At 37.9% G+C, this 13175-nt stretch overlaps 1 non-coding gene across 1 annotated transcript; it reads left to right on the top strand.

Moving 5' to 3' along the window:
* The first annotated feature begins 307 nt into the window (after nucleotides 1–307).
* On the top strand, nucleotides 308–380 carry TRNAM-CAU (transfer RNA methionine (anticodon CAU)). Its single transcript has one exon. It is a non-coding gene; the product is annotated as a tRNA-Met (tRNA).
* The last annotated feature ends 12795 nt before the right edge of the window (nucleotides 381–13175 follow it).

The raw sequence follows: 13175 nt of genomic DNA, 5'->3' as shown, positions 1-13175 counted from the left end.
TTGCTTGTTGTAAACACACACAAACACACACACACACACAAACCTACACCCACACACACGCACCCACATTCAAACATACGCCCACACTCAAAAACACGCCCATACACACGCCCAAACAAACTTCTCATAACAGGCCAAGTGTGTATCGAGAAGTGCCTCTGACAGCTAGTAACACACACACACACACACACACACACACACACACACACACACACACACACACACACACACACACACACACACACACACACACACACACACACACACACACACACACACACACACACACACACACACACACAGAGGAGCCTCGATAGCACAGTAGGCAGCGCGTGAGTCTCATAATCTCAAGGTCGTGAGTTCGATCCTCACTCGGGGCATGGTGGTTTTACCAGAGAATAGGCAGGGCCAGGAGTTATGGCTGGACCCCTGCAACCACTATTAGGTGAGTACACAAAAGTGTTAGTTCGGAGCGAGTGGGGTTATGGATTTGACTTACTGTTGGGGGGGAGGGGGGTGCTAGCATGGTAACATTTAAAAAGGATTCAGGAAACCTCTTAGCCAGACTTGAGTCCTGGAGATGGGAAACAGCAGGGGTGGGGGAATGTTGCAGTCATAGGGTGTTCTAAATTATGATTTAAGCACTATTCTGGTAAGACAGCGATTGAATTGATAGTGAATGTGTTTTCTTTTGGTAACCCTGCTTTGACAAAAGTGGCCTTATATATATATATATATATATATATATATATATATATATATATATATATATATATATATATATATATATATATATATATATATATATATATATATATATATATATATATATATATATATATATATATATATATATATATATATATATATATATATGTCGTGCCGAATAGGCAGAACTTGCCATCTTGGCTTAAATAGCAACGCTCATCTTGCCATATAGGACAAGTGAAAATTTGTGTATGCAATAATTTCGCCAAAATCATTCTGAACCTAACGAAAAAAATATATTTCACTGTGTTTGTTTAGTATTAAATTATTGTAAACAAATCTAAAATATATTTAGTTGGGTTAGGCTAAAATAAATTTTTCTTGTTATAATAAGGTTAGGTAAGTTTCCTAAGTTCCTTTTGGTGCAAAATTATAAATTTTTACATCAACATTAATGAAAAAATATATCTTAAAACGTATAAGAGAAAATTTTAGAACGGACTTAATTTTAAATGAGTTCTTGCTAATTGACCAGTTTTACATATTCGGCACGACATATATATATATATATATATATATATATATATATATATATATATATATATATATATATATATATATATATATATATATATATATATATATATATATATCTTTCAACACACCGGCCGTATCCCACCAAAGCAGGGTGGCCCAAAAAGAAAAACGAAAGTTTCTCTTTTAAATTTAGTAATTTATACGGGAGAAGGGGTTACTAGCCCCTTGCTCCCGGCATTTTAGTCGCCTCTTACAACACGCATGGCTTACGGAGGAAGAATTCTGTTCCACTTCCCCATGGAGATAAGAGGAAATAAACAAGAACAAGAACTAGAAATTAAATAGAAGAATACCCAGAGGGGTATGTATATATATGCTTGTACATGTATGTGTAGTGTGACCTAAGTGTAAGTAGAAGTAGCAAGACGTACCTGAAATCTTGCATGTTTATGAGACAGACAAAAGACACCAGCAATCCTACCATAATTTAAAACAATTACAGGTTTTCGTTGTACACTCACTTGGCAGGACGGTAGTACCTCCCTGGGCGGTTGCTGTTTACCAACCTACTACCTAGGATATATATATATATATATATATATATATATATATATATATATATATATATATATATATATATATATATACATATATATATATATATATATATATATATATATATATATATATATATATATATATATATATATATATACATATATATAATCAGCAATACTTGAATCTCAAATAAAGAATTATTCAAACTAGCACTGTATATGTATTAAAGCCCTAAAGCCACTCAATTGAGTGGCTTTAGGGTTAAATCAATTAACCCAATGTAGTTCATTTATTACTCTCGAATTCTCCTGTTGCAAAACACTGTTTCCTCATTCTGGCGTCAAGTGTCTGAGAGTCTCGGTGCCAGGTGTCTCCCTTTGCTTACATGGCATGTTTGGAGATATAGCGTTGATAGCGATCTATTGAAAGGCTGTGTATGTGCTAACGTCAGACATTATACCTTAACGAGGGAAAGATATGAATAGAACCGCCTGACGCTTACCTAATATGTGTGTGGTGCAGGTCAGCGAGTGTGACATAATTCACAGAAACTTGCCATATGCTTACTAGTAAATATTACTGTAACAAATATATGATTGTCACTCAGTATTGAAATAGTTTTAAAACATACCTTTAGTAATCTTCCATAAACATGCCTATGTGTGCAGGTGTGATACTTGAGTGTGTTGTAATGTTTCTCAGTAATTACACTCATAGCGTGTTAGAGGTTAAGAAAGAGAGAAGGACTAGACAGAGAAGGATAAACAATTGCCACTACATAGATACTTTATGTACAAGTGAGTCTTGCTGGCTTTGGAAGAGTGAAAGCAGGTTTTGCTTAAATAATGGCTCAAAATTCCCCTAGATGCTGTTCAGATGCTGTATGAATCAGTTCCTCGACGAACTGGTGCTGTTTCTGCTGCAAATGGAGGACCAATTCCATAATGAAAATAAAATTTTTAAATAATAAGATGTTCACATTATTTTGTCTAACATCCTATATATATATATATATATATATATATATATATATATATATATATATATATATATATATATATATATATATATATATATATATATATATATATATATCTATATATATATATATATATATATATATATATATATATATATATATAAATAAATATATATATATATATATGTATATATATATATATATATATATATATATATATATATATATATATATATATATATATATATATATATATATATATATATATATATATGTCGTGCCGAATATGTAAAACTAGCCAATTAGCAAGAACTCATTTAAAATTAAGTCCTTTTTGAAATTTTCTCTTTTACGTTTAAAGATGTATTTTTTTCATTAATGTTAATTTAAAAATTTTAATTTTGCACCAAAAGAATCTTAGAAAACTTACCTAACCTTATTATAACAAGAGCAATTTATTTTAGCCTAACCCAACTAAATATGTTTTAAATACGTTTACGATAATTTAGTACTAAACAAACACAATCAAATATATTTTTTTCGTTAGGTTCAGAATGATTTTAGCGAAATTATTGCATACACAAATTTTCGCTTGTCTTATATGGCAAGATGAGCGTTGCTATTTAAGCCAAGATCGCAAGTTCTGCCTATTCGGCACGACATATATATATATATAAAATATATATATATATATATATATATATATATATAAAATATATATATATATATATATATATGTATTTTGTTTATTAATAAATGTTCACATAGAATATAAATATAGGGGGTGGTAGGAGAAGAAAATATTCAAACAGCTCCGGGGAGAACCTTGAGTTTTCCCTGAGGTACGTTTATTGTCTTCTCTGAGGATGAGGGTCCCCATTCCAGCTATAGAGGTGGTACTTCCCTATATTATATATATACATATATATATATATATACATATATACATAGATATACATACATATATACATATATACATATATATACATATGTGTGTGTGTGTGTGTGGATGGGGTCAACCTCTGGTGTAAATTGTGGGACCCATAGCCTCGGAGAAGTTGATAAAAAGGCTTCAAGGAAGAATATTTGCATTTCTTTTTGAAGCCGTTTGAATATTCCACTTCCCCTACCACCCCATCTTTTCATTCTTTTTTTACCAATAGGTAAATTTTATTACGTAATATGGTACAGAAATATTTAAGCGATACATTGCTAATACAAAAATGGCACATACAGTACATGACGTGTGAGAGATACATGTCTAGTACATATTGTTACGTGTTTGTCATTGATTATAATGCGAAAATTTCATCCAACTCTTCAGAACTTGGGCGCGTGCCCAAAATACAGTAGGCATTACCCCTCTGAACAGCAGCGCTGAGTCGCTGGAGCAGAAAACTAGCTGCCCTGGGATCCCTAGTTACCCTGATGAGTATTTTGCCTAGCTCCTTAAGGAATTTAGATGCACACTTTCCCCATGAGCCAAGGGTCTCCGAGCCTATGGGAACAAACACATAGTGATGGGCAAGTTCTTCATATTTTCTAGATTTTTGGGACTCCCTGAAGCTGGCAGCTGCCCCTCCTTCCTCCCTGGTGTATTGGAGATAGGTATCAGCCAAGGTAGATGGACATGTATAGTCCCACACCATCTGCTTCCCGTCTGTCCAGGCTTGAAGTGTGATACCATCTGGACTCTTCTGGCCGCCATCAGATTTGCATAGTTCGGGTGGCTCCCTTACTGCTGGGCATCCGGCTGTTTTGAGGCTCCTCTTGATAATGTTATTTACCTTTTAATGTCTTGCAATCTTTCCCTCGGATTTACAGCACACAAGACCATGGTACCCGAATCGGTCTGCTGCTTCACTGCCACAAATACACCTGTGTTCAGCGAGAACATGGGCGGCAAGTCGAAGGGCAACACCAATGCGGACGGTCTGTGGGTCGAGGCGTTTGCCAAGGCTGGAGTTGGGAACAGCTAACTGAAAGTCCCCTGCATGAGGGGCTCTCACTGCCAGGAGGTGGGCTCTCTCCTTCCCTGACACACTCTGAAGCATTGTTGAGGCTATATTCTTCACTATTGGGCCATCCCAGTGCGACTTTTAGTAGTTGTTGGGGGGACCAGGTCCGGTTTCAGAGCCCGTTAGATTATCCCAGATCATGGCTTCGTCAATGAACTTTGGGTTTTGAGCTCCAGTCTTGTCCCTAAGATGTTCAGGGAGAATCGCTGTTACAAGCCCTCTGGATGCTACGCATGAGGACAGAAAAGCATGTAGCGCAATCTGTGATGACTGGAGGACACCATGCCTCCTAGTCTGACTGGAAGTGTAGCTTGGTTCTACTGCCCGTCTTCTAGAGTAAGGTTAAGTACTTTCGTAAAAATCTGCCTCAGGATACTGTCATATTCGTGCAGTATAGGGTTATCATATGAAGTTGCACATCTTAGGAAATATGTCAACCTGGGCAGACTCAAGCACTTCTTGAGAAGGTACATATACATATATATATATATATATATATATATATATATATATATATATATATATATATATATATATATATATACACTGGTCCCCCGCTTTTCGTAGTTCCCGGCAATCGTAAAATTCGCCAGTCATAGAGGTATTTTCGTATAAACATAGACTCGCTTTTCATAGGTTGACTCGCGAGTCGTAGTTCGTCCGGGACGCGTACCCACGGCGTGAGCCAGGGCGGCAGCCAGTCTGGCATTGTTTACCAGTGAGCGAAGGTCCCCTCACGTGCTCCAGCGAAATATTTCATAATATTCCATTTATTTTAGTGCTTGCAAGTACTAAATAAGCTACCATGGCTCCAAAGAAAACTCCTAGTGCCAAGCCTGTGGTAAAGAAGGTGAGAAATACGATTGAATTTAAGAAAACCATCATTGAACAATATGAAAGTGGTACAAGTGTGGGCGAACTGTCCCGGATGTATAAGAAACCCTACACAACCTTATGTTCCATAGTGGCCAAGAAAAATGAAATAAAGGATGCTGTTGTTGCAAAGGGAGTAACTATGCTGACAAAAATGAGATCACCAGTACTGGAAGAGGTTGAGAAGTTATTATTGGTGTGGATAAATGAGAAACAATTAGCAGGAGATACTCTTATGACTTCTTTTATTTGTGAAAAGGCTAGGCAGTTGCATGAAGATTTGGTAAAGAAATTGCCTGCAAATAGTGGTGAAGTGAGTGAATTTAAGGCCAGCAAAGGCTGGTTTGAGAGATTTAAGAACCGTACTGGCATACACAGTGTGGTAAGGCATGGTGAGGCTGCCAGTTCGGACCACAAGGCGGCTGAAAAATATGTGCATGAATTCCAGGAGTACATAGAGGCTGAAGGACTGAAACCTGAACAAGTGTTCAATTGTGACGAAACAGGCCTCTTTTGGAAGAAAATGCCAAAGAGGACCTTCATTACACAAGAGAAAAAGGCAATGCCAGGACACAAGCCTATGAAAGACAGGCTGACGCTAATGTTCTGTGCTAATGCCAGTGGGGATTTCAAAGTGAAGTCATTACTAGTGTACCATTCTGAAAATCCCAGAGTGTTCAGGGAAAAACAATGTTATGAAGAGTAAATTGTGTGTGTTTTGGAAATCTAATAGTAAGGCATGGGTCACGAGGGAAATTTTCGTCGAGTGGTTCAATGAAGTGTTTGGCCCTAGTGTGAAGGAGTATCTCCTGGAAAAGAAATTGGATCTCAAGTGCCTGCTAGTAATGGACAATGCACCTGCTCATCCTCCAAACTTGGATGACCTAATTTTCGAGGAGTTTGGGTTCATCACAGTAAAGTTATTGCCCCCGAATACCACTCCTCTCCTCCAACCCATGGACCAGCAGGTTATTGCAAACTTTAAAAAACTCTACACAAAAGCAATGTTTCACAGGTGCTTGACTGTGACCACAGACACTCACTTGATCCTAAGGGAATTTTGGAGAGAACACTTCAGCATCCTCCACTGCATAACCCTTATAGGTATGGCTTGGAAGGGAGTGACTACCAGGACTTTGAACTCTGCCTGGAGAAAATTGTGGCCAGATTGTGTCGACAAGAGGGATTTTGAAGAATTTGGGACTGACCCTAATGAGCCTATGTCTGTTGTAAAATCAATTGTGGCACTGGGGAGTTCCATGGGGTTGGATGTGAGTTTGGAGGATGTGGAAGAATTGGTGGAAGACCACAATGAAGAGCTCACCACTGAGGAGCTGCAAGAGCTTCAGCAGGAAGAGCAACACATCGCAGCTCAGAATTTTGCTGCAGAGGAGGAGGAAGAGAGATGGAAGAAGGTGCCTTCTTCAGAAATTAAAGAGATTTTTACTATGTGGGGTAAGATGGAAAGCTTTATGGAGAAACATCACCCTAACAAGGTTGTTGCAAGCCAGGTTGGCAACATGTGCAGTGACAAAGTCTTGGGCCATTTTAGGGAAGTGTTAAAGAGACGCCAGAAACAGAGCTCTCTCCACAGTTGTTTTGTGAGATAGGGCTCCAGTGACTCTCAAGGTGGTCCTAGTGGCATTAAGAAACAGAGAAGAGAAGCAACCCCAGAAAAGCAAATGGTACTTGAGGTGTTCATGGAAGGGGATTCCCCTTCCAAACTATAAACAATCCACTCTCTCTACTCCTCCAGTCTCCCATACACTAAGAAGAATCTCCAATAAAGGTAAGTGTTATGCTGTTAATGTTTCATTCATCATTTCCCATTGTATTGTTTATGTACTACATGCATATTTCATGTTAAAATTTTTTTTGTTTTAATACTTCTGGGTGTCAGGAACGGATTAATTGTATTTACATTATTTCTTATGGGGAAAATTGATTCGTAAATCGTAAATTTCGTTTATAGTATCAGCTCCAGGAACGGATTAATTACGAACAATGAGAGACCACTGTATATATATATATATATATATATATATATATATATATATATATATATATATATATATATATATATATATATATATATATATATATATATATATATATATATATATATATATATTATTATTATCACATTGGCCGATTCCCACCAAGGCAGGGTGGCCCGAAAAAGAAAAATATTCACCATCATTCACTCCATCACTGTCTTGCCAGAAGGGTGCTATATACTACAGTTTTTAAACTGCAACATTAACACCCCTCCTTCAGAGTGCAGGCACTGTACTTCCCATCTCCAGGACTCAAGTCCGGCCAGCCGGTTTCCCTGAACCCCTTCATAAATGTTACTTTGCTCACACTCCAACAGCACGTCAAGTATTAAAAACCATATGTCTCCATTCACTCCTATCAAACAATCTCATGCATGCGTGCTGGAAGTCCAAGCCCCCTCGCACACAAAACCTCCTTTGCCCCCTCCCTCCAACCTTTCCTAGGCCGACCCCTACCCCGCCTTCCTTCCACTACAGACTGATACACTCTTGAAGTCATTCTGTTTCGCTCCATTCTCTCTACATGTCCGAACCACCTCAACAACCCTTCCTCAGCCCTCTGGACAACAGTTTTGGTAATCCCGCACCTCCTCCTAACTTCCAAACTACGAATTCTCTGCATTATATTCACACCACACATTGCCCTCAGACATGACATCTCCACGGCCTCCAGCCTTCTCCTCGCTGCAACATTCATCACCCATGCTTCACAGCCGTATAAGAGCGTTGGTAAGACTATACTCTCATACATTCCCCTCTTTGCCTCCAAGGACAAAGTTCTTTGTCTCCACAGACTCCTAAGTGCACCGCTCACCCTTTTCCCCTCATCAATTCTATGATTTACCTCATCTTTCATAGACCCATCCGCTGACACGTCCACTCCCAAATATCTGAATACATTCACCTCCTCCATACCCTCTCCCTCCAATCTGATATCCAATCTTTCATCACCTAATATTTTTGTTATCCTCATAACCTTACTCTTTCCTGTATTCACTTTTAATTTTCTTCTTTTGCATACCCTACCAAATTCATCCACCAATCTCTGCAACTTCTCTTCAGAATCTCCAAAGAGCACAGTGTCATCAGGAAAGAGCAACTGTGACAACTCCCACTTTATGTGTGATTCTTTATCTTTTAACTCCACGCCTCTTGCCAAGACCCTCGCATTTACTTCTCTTACAACCCCATCTATAAATATATTAAACAACCACGGTGACATCACACATCCTTGTCTAAGGCCTACTTTTACTGGGAAATAATTTCCCTCTTTCCTACATACTCTAACTTGAGCCTCACTATCCTCGTAAAAACTCTTCACTGCTTTCAGTAACCTACCTCCTACACCATACACCTGCAACATCTGCCACATTGCCCCCCTATCCACCCTGTCATACGCCTTTTCCAAATCCATAAATGCCACAAAGACCTCTTTAGCCTTATCTAAATACTGCTCACTTATGTGTTTCACTGTAAACACCTGGTCCACACACCCTCTACCTTTCCTAAAGCCTCCTTGTTCATCTGCTATCCTGTTCTCCGTCTTACTCTTAATTCTTTCAATAATAACCCTACCATACACTTTTCCAGGTACACTCAACAAACTTATCCCCCTATAATTTTTGCACTCTCTTTTGTCCCCTTTGCCTTTATACAAAGGAACTATGCATGCTCTCTGCCAATCCCTAGGTACCTTACCCTCTTCCATACATTTATTAAATAATTGCACCAACCACTCCAAAACTATATCACCACCTGCTTTTAACATTTCTATCTTTATCCCATCAATCCCGGCTGCCTTACCCCCTTTCATTTTACCTACTGCCTCACGAGCTTCCCCCACACTCACAACTGGCTCTTCCTCACTCCTACAAGATGTTATTCCTCCTTGCCCTATACACGAAATCACAGCTTCCCTATCTTCATCAACATTTAACAATTCCTCAAAATATTCCCTCCATCTTCCCAATACCTCTAACTCTCCATTTAATAACTCTCCTCTCCTATTTTTAACTGACAAATCCATTTGTTCTCTAGGCTTCCTTAACTTGTTAATCTCACTCCAAAACTTTTTCTTATTTTCAACAAAATTTGTTGATAACATCTCACCCACTCTCTCATTTGCTCTCTTTTTACATTGCTTCACCACTCTCTTAACCTCTCTCTTTTTCTCCATATACTCTTCCCTCCTTGCATCACTTCTACTTTGTAAAAACTTCTCATATGCTAACTTTTTCTCCCTTACTACTCTCTTCACATCATCATTCCACCAATCGCTCCTCTTCCCTCCCGCAGCCACCTTCCTGTAACCACAAACTTCTGCTGAACACTCCAACACTACATTTTTAAGCCTATCCCATACCTCTTCAACCCCATTGCCTATGCTCTCATTAGCCCATCTATCCTCCAATAGCTGTTTATATCTTACCCTAACTGCCTCCTCTTTTAGTTTATAAACCTTCACCTCTCTCTTCCCTGATGCTTCTATTCTCCTTGTATCCCATCTACCTTTTACTCTCAGTGTAGCTACAACTAAAAAGTGATCTGATATATCTGTGGCCCCTCTATAAACATGTACATCCTGAAGTCTATTAAACAGTCTTTTATCTACCAATACATAATCCAACAAACTACTGTCATTTCGCCCTACATCATATCTTGTATACTTATTTATCCTCTTTTTCTTAAAATATGTATTACCTATAACTAAACCCCTTTCTATACAAAGTTCAATCAAAGGGTTCCCATTATCATTTACACCTGGCACCCCAAACTTACCTACCACACCCTCTCTAAAAGTTTCTCCTACTTTAGCATTCAGGTCCCCTACCACAATCACTCTCTCACTTGGTTCAAAGGCTCCTATACATTCACTTAACATCTCCCAAAATCTCTCTCTCTCCTCTACATTCCTCTCTTCTCCAGGTGCATACACGCTTATTATGACCCACTTTTCGCATCCAACCTTTGCTTTAATCCACATAATTCTTGAATTTACACATTCATATTCTCTTTTCTCCTTCCATAACTGATCCTTCAACATTACTGCTACCCCTTCCCTTGCTCTAACTCTCTCAGATACTCCAGATTTAATCCCATTTATTTCCCCGCACCAAAACTCACCTACCCCCTTCAGCTTTGTTTCGCTTAGGGCCAGGACATCCAACTTTTTTTCATTCATAACATCAGCAATCATCTGTTTCTTGTCATCCTCACTACATCCACGCATCCCAGTTTTATAAAGTTTTTCTTCTTCTCTTTTTTAGTAAATGTCTACAGGAGAAGGGGTTACTAGCCCATTGCTCCCGGCATTTTAGTCGCCTCATACGACACGCATGGCTTACGGAGGAAAGATTCTTTTCCACTTCCCCATGGACAATAGAAGAAATAAAGAAGAACAAGAGCTATTTAGAAAAAGGAGAAAAACCTAGATGTATGTATATATATATATATATATATATATATATATATATATATATATATATGCATGTGCGTGTCTGTGAAGTGTGACCAAAGTGTAAGTAGGAGTAGCAAGATATCCCTGTTATCTAGCGTGTTTATGAGACAGAAAAAGAAACCAGCAATCCTACCATCATGCAAAACAGTTACAGTTTTCTGTTTCACAGTCATCTGGCAGGACGGTAGTACTTCCCTGGGTGGTTGCTGTCTACCAACCTACTACCTTTATATATATACATATATATATATATTATATATATACATATATATATATATATTATATATATATATATATATATATATATATATATATATATAATGTGTGTGTGTGTTATTACCCACCTGTCCTCCTCATTTTAAAAGAGGTTGATGTGCAATAATTCAATGGATTTTTAACTACTTCTTTTCTTAGAAAGACAAGAATCACAAGTAAAATTTAAAGGCCTTTTAATCTTTTAATGGCATATTGTTTCTTAGAAACATATCAGTTATAAGTGTTCGTTTCTCTCATATCTTACGAGTGCAAGAATATATACACAGAACTATATACATGAGGTTAAGATATCACCACTGTTCATACTTACAAAATTATATAAGGCAACCTCACGGGGATCTGTGAGAAATCAAGATAATTTAACACGGGACATAAGACACGTTTGTTCCCTTCGAGAACCATCTATCGTATTCTCCAAGTAATAGGGATCAGTCACAACAGAGTATCTCAAAGAAATGCACCTTGGACTGAAGACCAGCTGCTACTACTTGCTGTATGGAGGGGCAACCTGACAAGAGGTAAGTCATGTGTCATTCTCAGAGGTAGCTCGGGGTTGACCCAGAGACTGGTCGTTACTCAAGCTTAACATTACCCACACTGTTACTCCTAACCTATGACGTTAAATCAAGTTACAATACACATTAATTGAATATGACTGTTTAGTAAGATAATATGGCCCCAGATAATATTGTACTGTCGGACTTTCTTGTTTTAGCTCTTAATAGGGAAGTTCGCAATATGATATTAAGTGATATTTCGGCCCAAAGTTATGTGGAAGGTGACCAGGCGTAACTATATATATATATATATATATATATATATATATATATATATATATATATATATATATATATATATATGCAAGGAATTCGCAAGAGAAGGCGAAATATACACAAACACTGATCTCTGGCTGAAGGAGACTCGAACCTACGAACCTTGGAACAAGGTACGCAGTGCTTTACCAATCTACCCACACTGGACAATACCTTGGAGTCCAGCTTGCGCTAGACTTTGATCCAAGGCAGCCAGCTTTCAGGGAGAAGGCTTACTGCTGGACTCCAAGGTATTGTCCAGTGTGGGTAGATTGGTAAACCACTGCGTACCTTGTTCCAAGGTTCGTAGGTTCGAGTCTCCTTCAGCCAGAGATCAGTGTTTATATATATATATATATATATATATATATATATATATATATATATATATATATATATATATATATATATATATATAGAGAGAGAGAGAGAGAGAGAGAGAGAGATCTGTCATTTCAGCAGAGCCTTCAACATAGGAGGGATGTGGGTGGCCTTACTGTTATGTACAAGGCCAATATTGTCAAAGTGCCACACTTGGATCCACTTCGAGGACAGCGTGAAACAAGCTTTTATGCCACAAGACGGGCAGAAAGCAGCAACTTCACTCTAGCTGTACCCTTCTCCAGAACATCACTCCATCTGAGATCATATATACCTAGTATGACTCGAGTATGGAACACATTCGTACAGCATAATGATGTCAGCGAGATAAAGTCAGTTGATCAAATGAAAATGCTGGCCCACAGATGGCTCCAACTTCATCCTCTTCCCTACTTGTATGTCTCATAACAATAAAAATTCTTTCAAATGAGATGATGTAGGTAACAGAGCTCTTAGCTTGCCAGTTAAGTTAGGAATCCTTAACCTGTAAATAGCCTGTCAATAAAGCTAGGGATCCTT

This window comes from Cherax quadricarinatus, chromosome 1 (genome assembly GCF_038502225.1).
Source record: "Cherax quadricarinatus isolate ZL_2023a chromosome 1, ASM3850222v1, whole genome shotgun sequence".
In the NCBI taxonomy this organism is placed as follows: domain Eukaryota; kingdom Metazoa; phylum Arthropoda; class Malacostraca; order Decapoda; family Parastacidae; genus Cherax; species Cherax quadricarinatus.
This window is presented reverse-complemented; position numbering and strand designations above follow the sequence as displayed.